The sequence below is a fragment of the Sceloporus undulatus genome, chromosome 6 (genome assembly GCF_019175285.1).
Source record: "Sceloporus undulatus isolate JIND9_A2432 ecotype Alabama chromosome 6, SceUnd_v1.1, whole genome shotgun sequence".
Taxonomy (NCBI): Eukaryota; Metazoa; Chordata; class Lepidosauria; order Squamata; family Phrynosomatidae; genus Sceloporus; species Sceloporus undulatus.
The window spans coordinates 93,970,176-93,990,167 of record NC_056527.1 but is presented as its reverse complement, the minus strand read 5'-3'; the positions used below and the strand labels follow the sequence as shown (position 1 = coordinate 93,990,167).

Sequence of the window (19,992 nt, the reverse complement as noted above, 5' to 3'; positions counted from 1 at the left end):
TAACAAAACGAATCTTTCTCTCTTTCTTTCTCTCTTTCTTTCGCACCCTCACTCCTTAAAACCTTTATTTTATTCCTGTTATTTGATTCAAACACACATACACAAAACAATAGCGACAAACAGGCCTAGCTCACTAATAGTACCCAGATAATATCAGTACAGACAACATAAAGGCTGATGCATTTAACTTACTTCCCGCATTTATTTTCTATCCGTTTAATTTATTTCCCATTCATTTAATCTTCTTTATTTTCTGTTCTATCCTTCTTCTGGCCACTCACTAAACGCTACCTAGCATAGGAGCCCTACAAAGTGTATATTTATGTTTTATGTTTAGGTCGGGCTGTCTGGCATTTGACAGTAAGGCTTTGGACACAATCCCACCAAGTTCTCCTTCTGGCCGCAATCTGTCTACAGAAAGTCAGGCTCATGGAACCTGGTGCAACTTCTGAATAGAGAAGAGTAGGATTGCCTTGTCAAGGTGTTACTTTTTTCTCCAACAAGGTTTAAGGATTTCCCCCCTGGAGTCAAAGGGAGTTTAGGGTTGTGCATTACACTGATGTAATATGAAGCCACATCTGGAGAAAGGGACTGAGAAGGGAAACATGTTAGTGAAGGTGTAAAATGGCCTCTGTGTTTACTGCCATTAATAGTAAATAGCTAGTTGTAAGTAGAAGGTGGCTAACCAAATGTTGACTCCAGATAAAGGGGAATGGATCGTAAGTAGGTTAGAGAACAAACCCTAGGGATGGCTTGTCTTCTAACCTACTTCTGTTCCTTCAGTCGATTATTAACTTCCAACATCCTCCAACATGAAGGCAATTCTTGTGCAAATTCCAGGGATTCCACAAGTCTTCTCTAGTTCAAACTAGCGGTTGTATCTAGCCTAACTTGCAAGGGTCTCCTGCTTTAGTCCTATTGAAGCCAAACGTTGCTGCACAAGAGAAGAGCCTTGCATGTCCTTCTCAATCAGGACTACATTCTTGAACTTGTTGGAAGTCCCTACCGTTGAACTCGGTGGGATCTCTATGGACATGTTGAGACCTCTAGGCGCCTGATCCACTCTCTTCCGAGCTTCAGCTTCTTGACACCAGAGGAAAGGAAGTAGGTTAGAAGATAAGATATCCCTAGGGGTTGCTTTCATGTCTAACTAACGTTTCCCTTTATCAAGAGTTCACTTTGGTTAGCCCCCTACTTCTGCCAGGGTCTACTCGTCCCTGTTCTTGAACACAAAAGGTTGTGTTTTTTAATGCTTATCTTTTGTCGGATGGTGCTCCAAATTGTAAAGAATGGGGGAAAGGGGGCTTGTTTTTGTTTTGTTTTTTGTTTTTAACGAGGGTCAGGAATCTTGACCCTTGGTTGAAATCAAGCTTTACAAAATGCCCCCAACAGCATTGGGAAAAGTTGGAGGCTCTCTTCAAGGGCTTTCAGATCTTTGATCTTGACTCCCCCAAGAGACCAAAGGACAAGTTAGTCAAGTTGGTTATTCATTACCCTTTACCTAATTCAGGTTTGGGGTCAGCTCCGTAAGCAATCATGGTGTGTAGTCAACCTTTCCAAGGTGAAGGAGGTAAACCTGGCCGTTAAAGGGCTCTTCCTTGTGGGCATGTTTTTGGTCTCCTCCACTCCAGAGTTTTATTATTATTTCCTTTTACTCACCGGCATTACTCCACACATTAACAAACCTGTAATAACAACCTTGGAAGCAGGCAGCGAGGTTCTGGTCGGTTGCCCAAAGAACAAGCCCTGCAGAAAACGAGTCCTCTTGCGGCCCAAACAGACTGGAAAATAAGTTCTCCCGTTATGGCTCCTTCCAGCTATATGCGACTCTGCCAGCCTTAAAAACAACAACGGCAACCACCACCACCACAACAACAGCAACATCTAATTTAGGGAAAGTTTAAAACGCGCTGGTACAGATGGGTTTGCTCATTGGCTTCGTCCGCAGAGTGTCTGGGAAAAAACATTTTGGCAATTTATGGCGGATGGGAGGAAAAAGCGATCAAGCTTATTTTCTACCTGCTGTTAAATTGCGTTTCTTTTTTTTTTTAAAGATAAGGTTTTGCCCTTAACCATTTTCTGGGGAAACAAACAAACAAACCAACAAACAGCCCCGCTTCTGCTAATTAAAGAAAGGCTTAATTGCTCGGATCAGGATAGCATATGCGGAAAACAATTTAACAGGGTCGCTTTTTTAAAAGATCGGAGAAAGAAAATAACTGCCATGAACTTTGGATGGAGGACAAGCGCCTCTAAACTGTAGGCCTTTGGGGAAACCTTGACAAGCGTTGGCCGAAATGTTTGTTTTTAATAGACCCATAAAGCTTTTCCGCCTATATATATATATATACACACATATTAAAGTGCCCACACTGAACAAGAGATTGGGACTTAGCTCCAAAACACACAGCAGAAATAATCCAGTTTGAGATCGCTTTAACTGCCCTGGCTCAGTGCTAGGGAATTCTGGGAAGTTCATTGTGGCCCCAGAGCTCTCTGACAGAGAAGGCTAAACGTCTCACAAAAAGCTACAGTTCCCCAAACTCCCTAGCATTGAGCCAGGGAAGTTAAAGCGGTCTCAAACTGGGTTATTTCTGCAGTGTATTTTGGACCTTAGTTTATCTTCTAAAATGAATCATATGGGTACAAAGGAGTAACAGCATTCAACTTTTGCATATGAACATGTAGTTTCTCTCCAAACTCCTCGTTGTAGTGTTTTCTTTTTAAATCATTGCAGATGGAATAGAGGTGACACTTTGATTAGTCTTCAATCTTTTCCGATCTGGGATCAATCTTTAAGCAGATATGCATTTGTAAAACCATCCTTTCATCTGTGTGTGTGTGTGTGTGTGTGTGTATATGTATATATATATATATATATATATATATATTCATTTTAACATTTAAAAACAAAATTTAACTAAAGTTAAAATTTGTTTTTATTCACTCGCGATCCTGTTATGGTCAAGATCAAGATAAGATCCAGCAAGTGACTCTTCCTGGGGAATCTACACTGTAGAAATAATGCAGCTTTGCTCCACTTTAACTGCCTACAGAATCCTGGGATTTGTAGTTTTGTGAGCCGCCACAAAATGGTGGAGAAGGTTGGATACTTTGTAAAATTACAAATACCAGGATGGCAGAGGATGGAGATAAAGTACTTAGGGTGGTGTAATGCCACATTGTTTTTACAGCGTAGATGCACCTTTGCTGACCAGAAGAGGGAAAATTAAAACTTTAAACTCTAACTCCCAGACTTCCCCAGTAACTGTAACAGACATACTGGCTAAGTATTGTCAGAACTGTGATCAAAAAACTAACTTTGCTAAACTCTGCTTTGATCCGCCATTAGAAGGACAATGGGCCACTGTAGTTGTTCTGTTAAACAGTATATTTACTAAGAGTAAGCATCACTGAGACCCAGCGTGATGTAGTGCTTTTACTATGACTGCGGAGACCTGGGTTCGAATCCCCGCTCCACCATGGAAACCCACTGGGTGACCCTTGGCAAGTCACACTCTCTCACCCTCAGAGGATGGCAATGGCAAGCACCATCTGGACCCTCCCCCAATAGTTTCGTCTGAGGGTCTCCGTAAGTCGAAAACGACTTGAAGGCACCCGACAACAAGCTTGACTGAGTTCAGTTGGATTTACACATAGAGGGAACCGCCCAGACAACTGTACATTTAGTGCACAATTAACCAAACCTAAGTAGGTTTAACAATGGTAGGTTTGGAAGGAAGATGCCCTCACTGGTTAAACCTTTTCCTTTGAAATTAAGGAGATTTCAAAAAATGCAAGTTTGGCTGGAGCCTCAAAGAGGATGCAGAATCGGTAACAGCAGAATCATAGAATCATAGAGTTGGAAGAAACCGCAAGCGCCATCCAGTCCAATCCCTGCCATGCAGGAAACCTCAATCAAAAGTAGTGATACAGTCATAGATAATAGCCATTGTTTCTCTGCCTAGGTCACATCTTTCCAGGGTCCAGAACACACTGCAGAAATAATCCAGTTTGAGACCGCTTTAACTGCCCTGGCTCAGTGCTAGGGAATCCTGAAGATTGTGGTTTATTGTGGCGCCAGAGCTCTTTCTGAGAAGGCTAAATGTCTCACAACAAAACTATAGTTCCCAGGATTCCCTAGCATTGAGCCAGGGCAGTTAAAGCGGTCTCAAACTGGATTATTTCTGCATTGTGTTTTGGATCCAAGTAACTCTAATGCTAGGTCGCAGGACCTCTCTTCCTCTCTTGCCCCTTTCCTTTTTTGAAACCCGATGGCTCCGACTTTAATCTAAGCACATTTAATTCGAAAAGATTTCGGTGGATATACTTCTTTTCAAGTAATGTATGCTGCGGATGGGGTCTACCTATTACAGCAATATTCTGTACCTGTAGACTCGAAAATAATCCTTTAGGTTTACTCGTTTGTTTAAAAGTGTATAAAATTGCAGCCATACAGCTTAGTCTTGTGCCCCTTTTCTCAGAAGTAAGACTCTGTCGGTAGGAAGGGATTTACTTCCAGCAACTGTGCATTTCAGTAGTTTTGAGCATGTCGTTGCTGGAAAACGGGAAAGTAATAATGATAAAATAACGATAAAATGTGTGCAAAAAAATATAACAAAACGACCTACCGACAATATTTGCCGGGGACTCATTTCCAGCGAACTCAAAGAGGCTTTATATTCTTCCAGTATTCCTATATCCTTTGTTCTGAAATCTTAGCGAACCGAAAGACTTAACGGTGTCTTATTGGTGCCCAGAAAGAGTTCTTGAAGTTCATATCTATAAATAAATGAAAGGAAAATATATGCACCCATGTTGATCCTCAGTAAACTCTCCTCATCCAAGCTCTCTCTTCTTCTTTCATATTAAAACTTGAATTATATTGTTCTACCACACAAAGTCGGGTGCTATTAACGGTAATTTTTGTACATTAAATACACCTCATTATTTTTCCTCCTTCAAAGAACCAGAGAGAAAGAAAAAAAGTGGAAGCATTGAATGGAGAAATAAAAGGCTAAACCCCCGATTTTAATCAATCAGTGGGAAACTCAGCTATACACCCGCTGCATAAACTACATTTCTATCTGTTCAGGTTCTCCCTTGTTTTAAGTGAAGTTTCTTTGCTTTTTTCAGATCAACTATACGATCTGTGTTTTACTGTCAATTTAAAAATAATCCATAGAGGGGGAAAAAATCTCCTCTCCCATTTTGCCATTCTATTAACTTTACTTTTGCTTGCCAATCTTGTGTACGCCTTTATTGGAGAATACAGTATATGCTATTGAGTTTAATGGGGCCAATTTCTGAGGAAATACAAGCTTCCGTTGTTAAGGCTGCCATCTTCTAATCTGCACATTGATTTGGGAATAAATCCTTTTTCGAGCTTAATGGGTTTTTTACTCGCAGGCATGCTGCTCTTTCCTAGCATTTATTTGTCTGGGCATAAGTCCCTCTTTTTTGAACCGCAACGAAGAAGCTTGCTTCTGAGTAGACAGTTAGCAATGTCAACCTCGGTTTCAGTCAGGAAACTTGACTAGAAGGAAGGGAGAGAGCAAAACACTAAGTGATTTAAAAAGAAATCATTTAAAAATACATATATATATGTGTTTGACCAGACAGCGCCGCCTAGAGGTCATCTCAAGTCTTAACTAGGACTTTGGTTTTTGTTAACAACTACTGGACCAACAATTGGCCAAAGAAGGGGGCAAGAGGTCAGCCTTCAGAATGAATGATCTCAATGATCATGGCGACATGGACCTCAATATGACATCTAATGACAAGGAGACAGCCATTATAAACCCATTGGCTTCTCAGAGACTTGCCTGTGTTTGTTAACTGGTTCCAGTTTCCAGGCCTAAAATATCTCAATCGGAGAAGAAAATGAGCTGAGGGTGGTGCTATACAGTAATGGGAAGGAAGCAGTCCTTCACTTTTATGAACCTAGTTGCCAGGGGTGCTAGGATTTTAATCTCCTCCTCCCTCCGAAATATATGCTTTATTTCCTTCTAATGGGAGAGGTTAAACAATACTCCCACCAAGTGTGTGTGTGTTTTGTGTGTGTGTTTTAACGTCCTACAGAGGGCTGGAGATATATTTTTAAAGCACTAACTCTCCTGTAATTGCCCCGCTGACATCTTTTGCCAAACGGAACTCATACAATCATTTTATTTTACTTTTTAAAACCATAAGTACTACCTATTTGCACCACTTTGCTCAACCCCCCAAGGAGAGGCAGAGGAAGAGAAGTCTTAAAGCACAGCCTACCAGAATAACCTCAGTAATTATTTTTCCTGATATGAAGTACCCAGCTTAAAAACAGCAGCTTTAATCCTATTAAAAGGAAGTCTGTGGATGGGTTGCCCATCTATCTATGCATGCATCAGAACAAGACTTGCAAAAAGATCTGACTGTGTGTGTTTTTCCATTTTAGGTTATAGTATAACATTACTCATTCCTGGATAAAATATGCGGAAATCTGGGCCAACATTTCTTGTGTCTTAAGGATAATATATTAAATTGCCTGTGTGTTGTGGGACCATGATCCATGGAGATTCTTGTATTTTGGTAGGGATGTATGTCAGGGTCCCATTCAATTATAGCACCAAGATTTGACTTTAAGTGCCATGGCAAGGAATCCTGGGGTTTGTAGTTTCATGGAGCTCTGGTTGAGAATTTTAAATACTCTTCTGTAAATTGCAAAATCTGGAGGAAATTATAAATACAGGTGGAAAATAGTCACCACCACCATCTTCTTCGTCTTCCTTTTCTCCATAACTTGAGGAAATAACTGCCCTAAAATCTTCTTCTGAGATGGTGCTCTCAAAGAAAAATGGTTGGTTGCACTGATGCCACTCCTGTTGCTGTGTTGTTATTTAGTGGAAATGAAACAATTTTACTACTGGTAGTTACTGGGCACACTAATTCCTTACAGAAATGTCATAGCTGCTACTTACCTAAATACCTTAAAGACATCAGATCATTTGCTCATCGCAGCTAAGCAGGCTCAGCCCTGGTTAATACTTGGACAGGAGACTGCCAATGAATACCAGGTGCTGCAGGCTATATTTCAGAGCAAAGAAAGCAAAGCAACCTTTGAGTATTCCTTGACTAAGGAAACCATATTAAACACATGGTGTCACACCATAATCAACAAGCAAAGATTCACTGTTGGTCTCCCATCCAAGTACTAATAAGAGCTGACCTTGCTTAGTTTCCATGACCAGACAGGATCTGGTGCCTTTAAGGTATTTAGGCAGGATGAGTATATACCCAACCCAATATCTCCAATGTAATTGAACATCACTGCTGTTACTTGGTTGTGTGTGGACTTTCAGGTGGCTAGATTACTTGTCATTTCTATAATCCTCAATTTCAGAATCTCAGATACATAACAATTAATAATACTGATGTAGATTTCTAAGTGCAGGTCATCCCTCATACCACAGAAACGTGTTGTCTCTTAATAGCACTTAATACCCAAAGTAAAACTTCCCAAAACACAGTTGAGACTTCTACACTTTCCTGATTTCTACACTTGGCTCAATTCAAATATGGCCAATATAGGCAAAGCTCTTAAAAGGGTGGGGATAAAACTAGGCATAAGGATGGGATTTGAAAGAGACTTCAAAAGTGTGATGTTGTTTAAGAAAGACTTTCAGAATGGGAGATGCACACATACATGTAGCTAATGGAGGGGCTGTCCTGTGTTGAGTCACATCTTTGACCAAGTGGTGTAGTGATAAGTGCTCAACTGAACTTAGGAGATATAGATTTCAGTATATTCATGAAACTCATTTTGTCAGTTACTAATTCTCACCTTGTCCTACCTCTTGGGGTTGTTGTGAGAATGAGTTAGGGAGAAGGAAAGCCATCTCCATACCTAGAGTCAATTTAAGGAAAGATGGGAAATAAATAAATAAATAAATAAATAATATATCCAATAAGTAAAAACAAAAATCAAAATCTGGCTCAGTACTATCTACAATGCAGGTGTGGGAACCATGCAGACATCTTTGGACTACAATTTCTACATAGCCAACAATGAAAGATATAGATTGTTGTAGTCCAACAACATCTGAAAGTCTTTATCATTCACACCTCTGGCAGTGGCTGTCTGAGGTTTTGAGCAGAGAACCTTCCCAGTTCTACTTGGAGATGCTGCAAACTGAAAATGGGACTTTATGTTTGCAGAACATATGGCCTCCTACTTGAATTACAACACACAGAATCACAGAGTTGGAAGAGACCACAAGGGCCATCCAGTCCAACCCCCTGCCATGCAGGAACTCTCAATCAAAGCATACTCGACATTCCCAAGAATAAGTATATAAAGACAATTGAGAATGCCTGTCTGATGACATCAAAATAGGATGGGTAGAGATGATAGTGAATAACCCCAGATGACAAGGTCAGAATTCAAAATGACCTTGAAAGACTGAACAGCTAACAAAATTAATTTCAACAGGAATAAATGCAAGGTAATACATCTAGGTAGGAAAAATTAAATGTCCAACACAGACTGGATGACACATGGCTTGAAAGCAGTACGTGTGAAAAGGGTCTGGGCTCTACAAGCTAAATATAAGTCAAGAGTGTGATGCAGTGGTTAAAGAAGCCAATGCAATTCTGCATCAAAAGTAGTGCCCAAATCAAGGGAAGCAGTAGCACTGCTGCTTTGGTCAAACTTCACCTAGAATACTGTGTTCACTTTTGGACACCATAGTTCAAGATAGATATCAACATGTCTAGAGAAGGGCAGCCAAGATGATCTGGAAACAAAGACTTACAATGTATGACTTAGTGAGCTGGGTATTTTTAGCATGGAGAAGAGAAGACAGAGAGGTGACATGGTGGCCATCTTTAACTATTTAAAGGGACAGCACATAGAAGACAAAGCAAGCTTGTTTTCTGCTGCTCTAGAGATGAGAACTCAAACCATGGATTCAAATTACAAGAAAAGAGATTCCACCTAAACATTAGGAACTTATCTACTGCAAGAGCTGTCCCATACTACCTTAGAGGATGATGAACTCTTCATCTTTGAAAAGTCGGATGGTCATCCTTCAGGAGTGCTGTAAATGTGTATTCCTGTATGGCAGGGGGTTGTATTTGATGGCCCTTGCAGCCCCTTGACTATATGGGATTTGTACTAGCAGCAGGAGCTGCCACAACTGCCAGAAACATGGATGTAGGCTTGCAGACTTCAAGCTATATTTAATAACATCCAGACAGAGCTAAGTGTGTATTTCACAATTATGTAATTGTTAGCAGGGAAGCATTGAATTGATATTGGGTTCAGGATCCGGAAAACCTCATTTTTGTTTGATATTTTCTGCTCCTAAATTGCATACAGGCCCATTACCTGCATACCTTCTAATAGGCAGGATCTTTGGCCCACTTCACAATCAGGTTGCCTTTGCTCCACTGGCTCACTATTTATTCTTAATACAATATTTCTTTTTATTCCTTCACTAGGTAAAACATTCTTACTATAAGATATATAGTAAGGTCAGCTGGAATGGCTTCCAGAATTTAGCACTGGGCTTTTAGCACTAGTTCAGACAACAAAGGCCCATTATTTTACAAGTGTTATATTTCCCAGGCCTTAAGTTTAATACATTTTCTGTATCTCCCCCCAGCCCTCACCCCACCCCAGTGTGATGTTTATCTTAAACTTTCAACTTGTAATGTAATGGAGGACTGACTTTAAATTCTTCATAGAGGGAACTGCATCATTTCCTTTGTTTACTATTTTGGCTCCAGGGATCTGCCTGGCATCTAGTGAAGGAATATTTTAAAGTGAGATACACGTTACAGCTGTGGACTATTTCAGGGCAGAGGTGGGTAGATTGCTGCACTGCATGATTCATGAGACACAATTTGTTGCAACAATAAATAGATTGCACACAATTCAAGACAGAACCTTTAACACAAAAATCTGATTAGCTTGTAATGTTATTGAGCCAACTGTTGATAGTCTTGATCAATTTGCAAGACTGGGTATTACACAAAGCTCTTTTTTCTGAGGTATGTTCATTCTCTGTGAATGTTAAAAAGCAATTTGAGCATCTTCAACATATTTTGCAGCAATATAGCGCTTTACTTTGTTCAAACCTGCTCCAGTATTATCTTTGAAACTGAAAAGGAGGAAAGACTGCGAGGGAAAAGCAGATTCATAATTTTAATTCAGTGATCACAAAGTTAATCCAATGGTGGGCAGAAGCAAAGGTATAAATCTTTTACTACCATTAAGTAAACTTTAGCAGAGGCATTTCTACCTTTTAGAATGGGGAAAAACAGAAAACAATGACTTACCACTAAATGGGGGTGGTGGAAATTATCATTTGGGGAGCCTCAGAGGTCAGAATTGGGACCTGGGTGACACCATATTTGACCCCAGGGCTTGAGACTCTGCAACTCTGTGCTACACTTGCATTGGGAAAATAGGTCCCGTTCAGCTGAACAGTTTAGCATGTTATTAAGCAGCAAGTTACTAGTGAGGTAATGTTCTTGACTGTATCTTGAGAGACCCACCTGGCACCTTTTTGTGGTCTTGTTTGCATCAGATTAAGACCTTTTTCATTTTTCCAGCCTTTAAAAATCTGTGAGTTTAAAACATGGATTTTAAAATATCTTACCACTTACATATTGTATACTTTCAGTTAGTGAACTGGGTTTTATGCCTCTCTCTATGGGAAATATTTTGTTGTTGTTGTTGTTGTTGTTATTATTATTAACCTTTATTTATGAAGCGCTGTTGTTTTATAGAATCATAGAGTTGGAAGAGACTACAAGGGCCATCCAGTCCAACCTCCTCCTGCCATGCAGGAACTCACAATCAAAGCATCTTTGACAGATGGCCATCCAGCCTCTGTTTAAAGACTCCCAAAGAAGGAAACTCCACTACACTCTGAGGGAGTGTGTTCTACTGTCCAACAGCCCTTACTGTCAGGAGGTTCTTCCTAATGTTGAGCTGGAATCTCTTTTCCTGTAGTTTCGATCCATTGTTCCAGGTCCTATTCTCTGGAACAGCAGAAAATAGGCTTGCTCAATCTTCAATATGACATCCTTTCAAATACTTATACAGGGCTATCATATCACTTCTTAACCTTCTCTTCTCCAGGCTAAACACATCCAGCTCCCTAAGTCTCTCCTTACAAGGCATGGTTTCCAAACCCTTCACCATTTTGGTGCCCCTCCTTTGGACACGCTCCAGTTTCTCAACATCCTTTTTGAAATGTGATGCCCAGAACTGGACACAGTATTCCAGGTGAGGCCTGGCCAAAGCAGAATAGAGTGGCACTATTACTTCTCTTGTAATAGTATTCTTTTATAGTATTGTTAACACTATACTTTAGCATTTTCTCTTTGCTAGCCAGCCAGAAACCTATATATAAATACCAGTTTCTATCAAGATTTAGTTAAACTTGGAGTAGACCCTTTAAAATTGAATAAGATATAGGTTTATCTCAATTTAGGGTCTATTGCCAGTAAATCTAACTCTAACTCACAATTGCTAGCCAAATAAAATAATAGGTGTAAGAGGATTTCTATCCTGCCTTATTGTTAAAAATGCCATTAAAATAAATGTGAAAGAAACTGGATCATCATCCAGTTCTCAGGTGCATGGAGAAGTATGCACAACTCACTGATGAAAATGAAAGATGATTTCACCTGTATTTGAGAAGAGAGCTGGAGGGAGAAAGAAATTTCAATGCATGGCTTTTGATTTATGGTGACTCAGAAAACATAAAGGTGGACAAGTCTTTGGTTCTACTACTTACAGCTACTTCCTAATGTGAAATGCGTGGCAAAAAAATAGAAAGAGTTTATTTGTGACAGGTAACTGTGGCTCTCCAGAGGCTGTTGTACTAGATAGCACACCCAACAGTGACAGATCATGAAAGCTGCAGAGCATTTAGAAAGTCACACAGTTGTCCATCCCTGTTTTATGACCATAAATATGTTCCTAGCTGCCATTCTTCCAGCGGTACGTTGAAATCTGGCACCAGAAAATAAACAGTAGATTAAATTATATCAGCAGGTTGGATCTAAAGTACATCTCTTTTAAGTATGACTTCTGTCTCAAAAACAGTAACTGAATAAAGGGTGGGCCACCCACCCGCTGTCTTCCAGATGGTTTGGACTATAACTCCCACAAGCTTCAGACAGCACAACCAATGGTAGAAATTCTGGAAGCTGTAGTCATCAAGGGAAGGGGCTAGATCACCTATCAGATGAGTGTGAGGAAAACACAGTCAGACAACAGCTTTACAAGGAGCAATTAACATGCCACAAAAGTGTGAACATTTTTTATTTATCCAGAACTCTACATCTGGCTAGGTAATACAAAATACTGAATGTAGTGGCTGAAGAAGCAGAGGAGTCCAGCATTTTGGCTATGAGGTCTACAGTGAAACACAGTCTGAAGATAGAGATTGAAGACTCTGATTGACTGGTGTTCAAGTAAGCACACCACAAGTATCAGTACTTTCCTGCTTCTTGTCCCACCTCCTACCTGCTGTACTAACTAGACTGATGAAGTGTGCAGGAGAACTCAAAGGCCTGCACATTTTTACAGCATTTTAAATGATCTTTTAAAAAGTATTGACCAACTACAGATTTTGGAGTCATGGTATTTCCTCATGGACCAACACTGCTATCTTTTTCTACATGTCAAAAACTCATGAAGGCGTTTTTTAAATTTCACAGGACTCTTGATGTCTGAATGGAAAAGGACCTGAACAATGTAGTACTTGTTCCCTAGGTCTGATGGAGCAGAGCCAAGAGAACATCAGAGGGAAAGTTGATCTAATTTGCTGCTTCTTCCCACGCCTTTATTTTGCCTTGAAACATAAACATCTCTTTTCCTAGAAATTAAACATGCTAAAGGCCTAAATACCCTCAAGACACCAGATTGTGTCTGATCTTGAAAGCTAAGCAGGATCAGCCCTGGTTAGTACTTGGATGGAAGACCACTAGTGAATACCAGGTGCTTTAGGATACATTTCAGAGGAAGGGAAAAACCCTATGAAATTCATGGGGTTGCCATAAGTCAACAGGTGACTTTAAGGCATACACATGTGTGCATGCGCCTGCACACACACACACACACACATGAATATTTCTTAATTTCCATTGGACCATCCTTATAAAGAATAAATTCTGCCAGTCAGCAATGTATGGTGAAGAAGCAAAACTGTCTTTTTGTGGGGATTTAGTAGGTATAGTTTTAATATTTTTTTCTTTCATGCCTCACTTTTAGCACTGAGCAAAAAGAAATGTAAGACGTCTCTAGAAGTATCTTGTTCTTTCTCCATGTATTAGTGTATTAGTATACTTGGGGAAACATGTAGGCTCTATTTAAAAGTATGTCGAGCAGACCAAGGAAAGAGTTGAAAATGTAGCTTGAAAAGAGCCAGTATAAAATTAGTTCAATTAAGTCAGCTTAGCATATTTTCTCACTCTAATTTAAAAAGAACAACAACACTATCCTGAATCTGATTGGTAACCCCAATTAGAACAGAATCATTTAATCAATAGAACTTGGATAAGTGTTTACTCACTATTGAACAGTTTATTCAATTGATTGACTCTAATAGAGATCAACAATAGGATTCAAATCAATAACTCCCATTTCTTTGGTCATTGTTTAGATTCATAGTTCAAGCCATGTTTTTAACACAACTTCGTTTTAGACATAATCTATCTGCTCAAGTAAATGTAGTACAGTACTGAAATATGTCATAATGGTCAGGAGAGGGGCAGATAGTTGAAACATTTCTCTTGAGGGTATTGTTTTCTAATAAAAATAAAAATTGAATGCAGCACCTGTACAAATTTACTCAGAATTAAATCACTACATAGTACTGCCTGTTCCCCATCACCCCAAGAAGTTTCAAGTAAATGCAACTTTATTGCACCAAAACTACTGCTAAACCTTGGCAGAGGCATAATAGAGGTATCATAGTTACTACAAAGCTAAACATAGCTCTCCTGAGAATCTGCCTTTTCCAGAGTTCTATTCACCTTCTCTTAATTAAAGAGGTAGCAACATATTGTATAAGCCTCAATAAAAGCAAGGGTTCTCAATAGAAACAGAAAGCAAATTAAACCACTACTCACACCTGCTCTTGCTTTCAAGTCTCCTTCTCCCTCCCTAGTTTAAAATACACACAGAGCAGCAGAAGGCTAAAAGCACTGCTGCCTACTCTGGCAAATATTTGTTGTGCCCATTCATTTCCAAGGGTCACCATTTCACAGATTGTCTTGACAAGATTTGTTTGCCATTGCTTCCTCTGAGAGAGTTTGACTTGCCCAAGATCACCTAATATCTTTCCATGGTCTTTCCAGTAGGGATTCGAACCCTTGTCTCCTGGAGTCCTCTTCCAGGTCTCAGACCACTAGATCAGGAGTTTCCAACATTTTTTACTCAAAGAGCCCTTATTTCTATGGCGGAGCCACTAAGAGGCCTTACAAGTTAATGGTGTTTAGAAGTATATATAAGAATGTATTCTTATTCTTTCATTTCATTCGATTTTTATTTCTCTCCTTTTCCTGGAGTGGCTGTGGAGCACCTGGGAAGTGCATACAGAGCCCCAAGGGCTCCTTGGAGCACAGGTTGGGAACCCCTACACTAGATCATACTGGCTGTCTATGCAAATATGTGTTGTTGATTGCTGTAAAGTTGACTTCAACTTATGGCAACCCTAGAATAAGAGACCTCCAAGTCACCCTGTCATCAACAGTCCTACTCAGGTCTTGCAAACTCAGCGCTGTGGCTTCCTTAAATGAGTCCATCCACCTGTAATGTGGTCTACCTCTTTTCCTTCTGCCTTCTGCCTTGCCAATCATCGTTGTCTTCTCTAGTGAGTCAAGTCTTCTCATGACATGTCCAAAGTAAAACAGTCTCAGCTTAGTCCTCTCAGCTTCTGGGGAGAGTTCAGGCTTGATTTGCTCTAGGACCCATTTATTTGTCTTTTTGGCTGTCCACAGTATCTACAGAACTCTCCTCCACCATCAATCTCAGTTCTTCTCAAATGAGTTGATTTTCCTCTTATCAGCTTTATTCACTGTCCAGGTTTCACCACCATATGTGGAACTTGGAATTACAAAGCCATGGACAATGCTGTCTTTACACTTGAAGAACTAATTTAGTTCTTTCACTGCTGCCCTTCCACATCCTAGTCTTCTGATGTCTTGACTGCAATCTCCATTTTGTTTAATAAGTGAGCCAGGGTAGAAGAAATCTTGCACTATCTCAGTGTCTTCGTTATGTATTTTAAAGTTATGTAAATTATCTGTTGTCATTATTTATGTTTTCTTATGCTACTGAACTTTGAAATAAAACTACCACCTCACAATGCATGGCAGGATTCTCTTTCCTCTTTCTCCCAAATCTTTCTCAGGCTTTCCACCAGTACTGAGCCTCACCCACACAACACAAAAGTCCCTTGAAAAAGCATGTTGCCTCCTCATTACTGTGTCAATTGTTCCACTAGTCTTCTCAAGATCCAAGAAAGACCAAACATACAAAAACATACACCCAATACTACACACTGAGTCCCAATTCAGTACTCCTGGACAGAATATGATGACCAGCTTGCTGAACCTCTGAGCATGTGCAAAATTGCTGTTCCTCTAAACAACACAAAATTGAAAATGGAGGAGTCCAGCAGCCCCCCACCCCCCAGACACCAATGTACAGTCAGCCGTCCACATTTGCAGATTTGATTATTCATGGATTTGATTACCACGTTCTCTCTGGGAATCTTTAATTCCTCCACCATGACTCTGTAGTCAACATTCAGCAGAAGTCACACTAGAGGACCTAGAGATGCTTCTCAAGACATCTGTAGGTCCTCCAGCAAAATTCTATGGTCGCCTTCTGGCAGATGTTGACCAAAGAGTTGCACTGGAGGACCAGGAGATTCTTAGAGACATGTTTTAGTATTTTATTTTATTTGCAGCTTTCCCACTTTCACAGGGATTCTGCACCCTTAGCCTCAATGAATGTGGAGGGCCCACTGTACTAGTTCTTTGGCCTGGGGTGGAGAACTCTGCCGCTTTTCTTTGTTTCTGATTGGTCCCTTTTTCCATTAGATGGCATAAGTTGGAACTGTCAGTCTTTCTATGCCATCCCTCATTGATGCTAGAAAATGGAATGAGAATAGCAACAATGGATGACCAGGAAAAACTGATAGATCCAGTCAGTGGACTCTTGGATCAGTAATAATGGATCAGTCAGGAACTCAGGAGTTAAAATGTGCTATGATACCCCTGTTTAAGTATTTGAAGGGGTGTCATATTGAGGATGGAGCAAGCTTGTTTTCTGCTGCTCCAGAGAATAGGACCCAGAACAGTGGATACAAACTACAGGAGAAGAGATTCCATCTCAACATTAGGAGGAACCTCCTGACAGTAAGAGCTGTTTGACAGTGGAACACACTCCTCAGAGTGTGGTGGAGTCTCCTGCTTCTTCTTTGGAAATTTTTAAACAGAGGCTGGATGGCCATCTGTCAGGGGTGTTTTGGTTGTGAATTTCTTGAGTTCTCTTCCAACTCTATGATCCTATGATTCAATGGGGCAACAGGTGCATTTATGGCAGACCAATAAGCTAGCATGCTGCTGCCTGCTGCAGTTTCATGAAAATGCTTCTGTACCTATAAATGTGTGGGGTTGAGGAAGTGGAGTCTATATCGCTGTGGGTCTTGGTAGGGAAGGTCTTGCCTACTTTATGTTCTGTAAAGGAAATTAGAATGGAAGTTAACAACCAATGCCATTCCATGGACTGGTTGTAAGTAATGGGTGAGGCAGAAGGAGACTGGTTGAAATGAACCTGAGCCTTTGGATGGGGGCAGTGGTATCTCACTTGCCCTAATGCTCCAGCCCAAATTGTACGTGAAGAGGATTTACATGGAGTGGAAGAGGATGGAGATGTTCCAGAAGTATTCCTATGTATCTTGTGATTGGAAAGAAACAAGATTATTTGGGAATTCAAAGACAACTGACATGAAGGCGAGCTAAGAATACCATTGAAGGGCAATTGAAGGACAATCAGGGAAGTCTGTGCAAGACAGTATCTAATTGGATTATGCCCTCCCTTATTAACTGTTTAAGGGATGTGGTGGTTCAGCAGTTAAGATGCTGACTCTAGCTCCCATCACTAGTCCCATCTTCTGCCAACCTAGCAGTTTGAAAGCATGTAAAAGATAAATAGGTACCATTTTGGTGGGAAGATAACAGCATTTGCCGGTCACATGACCATGGGATCAACAATGTGGGCTCCCTCAGTTTAGTAAGGAAGATGAGCACCACCCCATACAATCAGACATGACTTGAAAATCTTGTCAAGGGAAAACCTTAACCTTTTAACCATTAGTTACTGTTGCCTGGTTTTCCTTAGGTAGACAAGAACCAGTTTCATCAACTGCATGAAAGAGATGGAGGCCATTTATGCCAATGCATCTTGGTGGCTCACAGAGGGAGGGGTGGAATAGAGTTGTACAAATAACAGAATCCCAAGGCAGAGTATTAATGTGTAATAACAGCATACTCTTTATTTTCTGGGCCTAACTTTATTTGTTAGCTAATTTAGCCTCTTTTGTTATGCCATTAATTCAATGGGTCTGCTTTAGCTGGGACTACCAACTGGATTTATTTCCTTGGGATACCTAAATATGAGTACTTATCACCTTAGAAGTTGGCCTGCACATATGTTTGAGGTGGTGGTAGATTCTTTAGTGAGAGAACAAGACCCAGAGTATTTATTTAAACAAGACTATGAAAGTCTGGGTTCTGCCTTGACTTGTGTGTGCTTGTCTCTCCTGTTCTTTAAGAGTTAATGGGTTAAAAATAAAAATGCATCTGAGCAAGTGCAGATTGTTTTTCCTTTACCACTGAGTAAACACACTCCTCCTCCCTCCACAAGCCAACTTTTTTGACAAAAGGTCAAAAATGACATTTTGTCTCATGAATACAACAGCATTGCTTTGTAGCAGGTTTGGAATGAGTGCCAGGAAGAAGCACCTGCTAATTTCTTTCCCATCGATCTCTTTCAAAGAAAATGGAGTAATGAACTGAGTACTGTATGTGAAATTCTCTAAGCGGATATATCCTGTGGCTTTCCTAGGGAGACTGACCTACCTACCTACCTACTATCCTTGCTTCCATTTTTAACCATAGTTATTTAATTAATTTATATGCCACCTTTATCTCAGAAAGGGACCTAAGGCAACTCAAAAACAGAACCATAGAATAAAATAGATGAAGTAATGTTGTTGTTGTTTTTAAAAAAGACTTTGCAATTAAAGCACTATAGGTTGGATCCAGATGCAACTTCATGTAGAAGGGACCACCAAATTCAGTGACTGAAGAGTAACTAATTTTGATGGGTATATTATAAATAGGACTATGTCTGGATCCAGCCCTTTATATTTTTCCCAATTAATATATTGTTAGATACTAGTAATATTTTAAAATCTATGTCACTCAGTTCCACGTTTCAAATTTCTGAGAAGAAGGGGGAGAAGGCCAATGAAAATAGCAATCATACACTTAGAAGAGACCTAGTGCTACTTTACTTCTGAATAGAAATATGTATGTAGAGTTGCACCTCCTTTTCTTAGGCAAGGAATAGTTAGAGGTGATTTTACCAGTTCCTTCCTCTGATATGTAGCCCACAGCACCTGGTATTCACTGGTGGTCTCCCAGTCCCATCCAAATACTAATCAAGGCTGACCATGCTTAGCTTCCATTATCAGACGTGATCTGGTTAGTTTAGGATGTTTAGGCCCCAAGGTGAGGACTTAAATGTTCATATTCTTATACACAGGCCTCCTTGTTTTCAGTGGGGCTTGTACAGGACACAGGTTGTGTCCTAAATGGACACAACTGTATCCTGCATTTAGCTTTATTTAAAGTTAGAGAAATCTGTCTGGCCAAGGCCATTAAAAATTGTCTGTTCAGCATCACCCAGTTTGAATTCTTCAGGCAATGACTAAACCTAGCTAATTTCATTTTCATATACTTTTTACAAGTGCTTTCCCAACTACTAAAAACTTTCTTTTTACAGCATGATACATGGCTGTTCCTGGGCTATTTGCATAGTTAGCAAATGTTGTCTGGAAATGAACCATGATTTTTGGTTTCTTACACTGCAGAACTCACAGAACATTTCCCTTCCAAAATGCTGTACAGCATTAGAAATACCTTACAGACATTTAGTGCGTGTATACATTTAACTTTGGGATCTGAAAATAGCAGCAGTTTTTCAAAGCCAACGGCGTTTTTAGTGTCCCCCCCTGGTGCGTTTCTCCTGCCCCTTGTAAGGTCCTGCAGGACTGCTCTGTTTTAGACTCTCTGGTAGGAGATAATTTGAATAGAGGGTTCGGGAAATGGTGGGGTGTTGTGTTTTTGTTTTTATTTGGCCTTTGGAAAAAGGTCCTTTTGTGGGCCTTGTCCCTTAGCAACAGTCTTCTATTGAGGAATTTGGAAAAGGGAGGGGGGAGATGTCGCATTTGAGACCCAACAAAATGGCCACTGTTGGCCCCTTTTTTTAAGAGGCACTGTTAGCCTTTTTGACAGGCAGAAATGAACTAGAACTGTTCTGTGGATTAGGTAGTTTCACGTTGTTGGGAATTCGTTTTTAACGCACAAGAACATAAAACTACCTGATTTACTCCAGTTTATTCGCCTCGATGTTTATGTCCCTTTGCTTCTTTGCTTTCATTTGTATAGATAAAGATATAGATATAGATCCCTCCTGATTCTCTCTTTCTCTCCTCTTCTGTATGTATGTGTTTTGACCGGAGTGGGCCATTCTTATGACTTCTAATTACATCCAGGGCTTACAAAAAGACTCCAAAGTGCTGTACAAATCCTATTTCATTCAGGGCTCCTGGGGGAAGCCATTGGAGAGAGATTGAATTTATAGTTCAGAGGACATCAAGGCAACAAATCTGGAAGTAACAGGACTGACCAGTTGCAAGT

General features: G+C 40.2%; 1 protein-coding gene across 1 annotated transcript in view; it reads left to right on the top strand.

Moving 5' to 3' along the window:
• The window catches only part of HOXB9 (homeobox B9), a 48,335-nt gene that overhangs the window by 2,805 nt on the left and 25,538 nt on the right, over nucleotides 1-19,992 (top strand). The gene's annotated exons all lie outside the window — the stretch shown is intronic.